This window comes from Vigna umbellata, chromosome 5 (assembly GCF_029865625.1).
Source record: "Vigna umbellata cultivar VRB3 chromosome 5, Vumbellata_1.0, whole genome shotgun sequence".
NCBI classification, from domain to species: domain Eukaryota; kingdom Viridiplantae; phylum Streptophyta; class Magnoliopsida; order Fabales; family Fabaceae; genus Vigna; species Vigna umbellata.
In genome coordinates, this window is record NC_142169.1 from 29879870 (window position 1) to 29885944 (window position 6075).

The window sequence follows — 6075 nt, forward strand, 5'->3', positions numbered from 1 at the left end:
GGTTGAAAATGCCCGAAATTGGACCTGACCATTTTTAAATTGGGTCATCAAGTGGCCCATTTTGAACTAAGCTATTCTTTGAAAGGTGTTGCTCCTTCCACCACCCTAAATGTTTCTGCACCTCCTCACTATTTTTTTTATTCCAAAAATATTCTACACCTCTCCATTATTTTTTTTATTCCAAAAATATCCTACACCTTCCCACTATCCTCAACCATCTTTCTCTTTCTCTCTCTACATTAATGGACCATTCATATGGCTTAGATTTAAACTTGATATATTGAAAAATATAAAAATTCAGAGGAAACTTCAATATTAGTGCTTCTACCACTTCCATTTTATAAACTTAAAAGTTAGATGCAAATACAAAATAATAAACATAATAATATTAATAGTAAATAATATATTATTATTATTATTATATACTAACTTTATAATGACGAAAGAAATAAATAAATTTTAAATCTTTAACAAATAACTTTTCTTTTATATTTTAAGTATTTAATAATATTTTTATATTATTTATCTAATAAATTAAATACTTTATTCAAGTTATTTGAGTCAAACATGTTGGTAAGTTAAAACATAATATAATGTTAAAAATTATAGATATTAAATGTAAAAAAAAAACACACATATATATAAACATTTTTCTAGAAATTTAGAACAAAATTTTACCATTTATTAAGTAATTTGAAGAAAAAAAAATATTGAATAATGAAAATAAGATTGAATCAAGCTTATTTAAGGAAAAGTGTAAATAAAATTTTGCAATGTATCACAAGTTTAAATCTGAGCTCTGAGCCATGCGAATGATTCATTAATGTGGAGAGAGAAAGAGAAAGATGGTTGAATATAATGAGGATGTGTAAGGTATTTTTGGAATAAAAAAAAAATAGTGAGGAAGTGCAGGAGCACTTGGAGTGGTGGAGGAAGCAACACCCTTCTTTCAATTCATTTCATTTCTGGGCTGTTTTCTTACCGAAATGTTTTTAAAAAAATATAGTACGTACTCCTTAAAAGGATTTCCAAACGTGCTATTGTTCTCAGCTAAAAATATTTTATTATTAAAATAGATACAAGTAGCATCAAACTTATGACGGAGTAAATGAGTTATTTAATTTACTAAATGGTTATATTTTATCCCCAATACAAATCACATAAAATAACCTATAATTATCATTTGTGAACGCTTTCAACTACATATGCATATTATTTATCGTAAATCATTGTCTCATATTATCTCATTCCCTTCTAGGAGCACACCATACAAACGTTTGTGGACGTGTTTAGTATATTTATACGAACATGAGATGAAATGAAAGACAATAAAATAAGGTTTTTAAATGGCATTGACTAACTAATTTAATTAGAATTACAAACATTTTTTTAATAAAATTATATTATAATTTAACCACATAGTAAGATGCTATAAATTTATTGATCTGATATATTATCAGTACAACTTTTAAAATAATCGATATGAAAATTAATAAACTTATTATTGATAATAATTTATAATTCAAACCAATAATATGATAAACAATTTGCTCGAATAAGGTATGGTGTAATATACAAAAGTTATAATTTTTGAATGGTATTATACAAAACGTACAACCAAATTTAATTATTGTAATTAAATAATTAGAGGATAAGAGGATGGTGTAATTGAATGTCATTTTCGAAAATATTTGGCAGTTGTTTTTAGCCCCCATAAAGCGGAAAAATATATGTTGTTGAAGGGAAGAGTGAAATACTAATATAAGATGAAGAAAGAAGCAATGGAGAGTTTAGTCAATTCAGAAATATAGGAGTGTGACAGAGAGACCATGTGATTGATTACTGTGTCCTGTAAGAAGCAAGCAAAATACCATAATATACGACGTCAAACCTTCCCTCTGTATGGGGCTGCCAAATTCACAGTGCCTGAATCGTTATCAAAATTAATCTCAAGAAAAAAATAAAAAAAATTGCACCCTATCACATGCACATGCTGACTCCCTTTGAATGTTGACGTATCAGAGAAGGTTCCTTTAATTTGCGCTACCATGACGGTGCTCAATACCAAATCTGTTCAAACACTACTTCATGCTAAGCCTGCATGTGTTCTGTTGAGCTGTCCAACTCCAACTCTCTCTTATTTTTCCATTACATTAACCACAATTCAACAACATAGTTCATTGCGTCACACAACAAAAACCCATTTAGTAGCAGGCCAGTTAGGTAAAAGGGACTCAAAAACGACAACCACCACCACCATTCCATGTGGAAATACCTTCCACTCATACACCTTAATTAATTACATAAATTAAATGTACCCTTTCTTTTTATTTTTAATTTAGCCCAGGAGGGGAGGTCTTATCTTAACGTTGATTCTGGGTTTAGGTATTTCCCCTCATAAATAAATCACTAAATTCAAGATCAGAAACAAAAAGTGGTCCCTTCGTTTCCAAATTATCATACTTCATTATTGACCCAATAATACACAAAAATAAATTCACATGCATAGCCGAGAAAAGAGACGATGCCAATTCCAGCAAAATTAAACGAGAATCATACGTGAATATCCCTCAAAGGAGACACAACTTTTTCTTTTATCCAAATTGAAACCACATTTTCATTTATCTCAATCGCCTTTTGTTACAAATTGTAATTTCGCTTCATCTCCATCCAAGTGCAGTTTTATTCCGTAGCAAAATGTACAATTTCAATTACTGTAACAAAGACACGCGCGTATACCTAACACCAATACAGAAGAAATACGTGGGTAGAAGACGAGAAGAATACGTGTATAAAGAAAAGAGAAAGACCGTATATAGATAATAGACACTAAAGATACGAATGATCAGAGCAGAGGAAGAGAGAATATATAAAGCCAGAAACGACGTTGACGTCAAACCCCGACGGTGCAGCGCTGAACCAGTTGATACTTAACGGCGTTATTGCCGAGAGCAATCCCGGTGCTTCGAGGGCCAAAGGTTATGAAAGCAGGGCACCTCACGTAGAGGTTGTAGTGGCCAGAGGTAAAGGAGCCGACCTTCCATCGGACTTTACCGTCGACTTTAACGATGACGAGGACGTTGCCGTCAGACTGATCCTGACTGAGGCCAAGGAAATTGTAGGGCGCGACGGGGACGTTGTTTCCATAGACGAAAGGGGACCACACGTCTTCTTCCTTGTGACCTTGGTAGGAGGGAGGGATTGAGGTTCGGTACGTGACTTGCTGGTTCCTATAGCTGACGTAGGTGCTGAGACGGTCGTAGTAGATGCCGATTCTGTCGTTGGGGTTGCGCGAGGAAAGCGTCACCTGAAAGCTTGAGGTGAGGAGGTTGGGGACGGTGGCGTTGAAGCCGAAGACGGTGACGTCTTGGAGGATGAAGGTTGGCTTTGTGGGCTTCAGAATCGCCCAGATTATGAGAACCGCGAGCAGCACGACGAACGCGAAGATCACTATACACCAGAATATGCGTTTGAAGAGCTTGTGCTTCTTTCCCTTGTGGTGGTGGCACTCCTTCACCGACATGGTTGCTGTGGGATAAGTGAGAGTAGGTTGCGTGAGGAAACGATGGGAAGATAGAAGTGAGAGGGGTTGGAAGTTTCTTACTTTAAGGTGTTAATTTATTTATAAAGAAATATCAATGCTGAGTTTGAAATGATATGGTAGGTCGTGTTACATGATAGAGGATTATTATATTGGGTCACTGTTAATGGTCGAAGCTAATTAATTTGCCACCCATACATCATGTACTTATACGAAGTCAGCGCGTGATTGATTTTTTTCTTCATCTTTTTGATTAAAAGTAGTTGCCTAGTGATAAACTAATGTCACGTTAAAGAGAGTGTTTTTAAGATAGTTTGGAAAGGGAGAATTAACAAATTTTGCATCGAAAGGGAGTGGTGGCCTCCTTTGTCCTGTTAGCCCGTATGGGGTGGTTTTTATCCCAGGCTTACCATGACATTGTTCGGTCCATAGAAATGGTATGCGAAAATAATTGGGAAATTATGATGATTGATGGCCTACAAGACAGGAATCAGAATATTGCTGACTTGTTAACAACTTATATTCACACAATGTTTTAGAATTGCCACTTAATAAATGCATGTGGCTCCCTCTGTTTCTCACTTGCTTCTTCGTCTATCATTTTGTTATTTCCCGAGTCCACTGCTGGAGATAACCTTATTTACCAAAATTATCACTGCTGAAATACCGAATTGTTCAGTGTTTATATTTAGTAAGTCAACAAAGGATGCTTTAACATTTGGTAAAATAATTAAAGTTAGAGTCAAAGAACTCATTAACCGTGTTCTCTGGAATATTTTTAGTCTAATGTATTTATTCACCGTATTAAAAAGCTTACTAGATCCAACCACCAAAAAAGCAAATTAAATCAACCTTCCCAGCCATAGATTGACAATTATCTCATTACTATTATATTTACAATCTATCCTTTAGTACAATTAGTAAAGAATATTTAATTATTTTATAAACAAGAATTAAAATTAAGCAACAATTATTCTGGATATTACTTTGATCTTCCTTTTGACGTATGATCGTGTTTAAAAAGAATACGAGGAGAGTTGATGATGGTGTGATAGCGGTGGTGTCCTATATGTGGATGTTTCCTGCAACACGTTATAGGAGGACCCACTTCTGATGACAGAAATGATCCCAGCTCAGCCACATCGACCGTTCTTTGGTTCTTCTTAATGAGTTTGCATAATATATAAAATAAATTAAAACAATAGTGTATTATTAAGTGAAACAATTTGTTATCCAAAATCAATTAAATCGAATTATAAATTTTTTAAATTTATTAAGTAAATTGGATTAAATTGACTCATTCAATTTTATGATAAGTCACTTAATATAAACCTAATTGGTTTGGTTTGACACACACCAATTCGTACTAGTGCTGTTTTTCTGAATTAGTGATCAAGCATAAGAATGAACTAAGAACGGAAGTAATATTTTATTGAGAAAGTTTTTCTTATCTTTTATTTCATTTATGTACAATTAATATTGTATTACGGACAATTTTTAAAAGTTCTCTTAATAAGATCTTCACTAATCCTCTATTCCTTTTGATTAATATTATGGGTAAGAAACTCTAGTTAAGTTATTGTTGTAGTTTTCATTTTTGTTTTTTTTTTCATTGATTATCATCATTAAAATTTGTACACTTACCCACATGTTGATTGAACTAATGAAACACTTTCAACATATGGCTTGGTTGAATATTCAAAGTATAGAAGCAAACATTGAAAGCACCATGCATGTTAGTCAACTTCATATTACTTTCTGACCGAATTATATATATAAGGATTATAACGGATTCAGATTTAATATATCATATTCTCATTTTTTAAGTAAAAAATTGTTTTATTTTAATATTTATATTCAATGGACATGAAATTCTTTTCTCATTTTTATTCCTGAAAACATATATATTCGTATTTATTATTTATAATTTCAAATATTAATTAAATATATTTTGTATAAAAAAAGTCATAATAAAAAAATATACTATCAAATATTAAAATGATACATATTTTATTTTCTATAATTTCAAATATTAAGAAAAAAATTATAATTAATATGAATATCAAATAATAATTAATTATAAAAAATAAAATTATTTAAATGTATATATGAAACATAAGTTATGAAATTATGGAGTATAGAAAGGTTAGTGTTACTATAGACTGCGAGTCGGCTGATTGGGTACGACTGCATACTGAGTCGAATGAATCGAGTGGTCGGAGTGTAGAAGCGAACTTCGCAGCCGATCGGACACAACAACATTTAAATAGAGTTAAGGCCTAATCAATAAGGTAATTGTTATTGATGAGTGGTTAATGTCGACATTAATGATCATTAAAGGGTAAATAAATATGTTCGATTTTGGTAAGTCCTATAAATAGATGTTTAATTTTGATGTAAAGAGGACTTTTTCATAATTGAATTACTTTAGACTTCTAGAAAAAAATTTTAACTTGAGCGTCGGAGTATCTTCTGCAGGTCATTTCCCTCAAACCAATTGGTCACCCAGAACGGAGAGAGGAACATACGTTCAT

At 32.3% G+C, this 6075-nt stretch overlaps 1 pseudogene; it reads right to left on the reverse strand.

Annotated features, from left to right (window-relative positions):
• Positions 1-2665: 2665 nt before the first annotated feature.
• Positions 2666-3645, reverse strand: LOC124838459 (NDR1/HIN1-like protein 1 pseudogene; annotated as a pseudogene).
• Positions 3646-6075: the final 2430 nt, after the last annotated feature.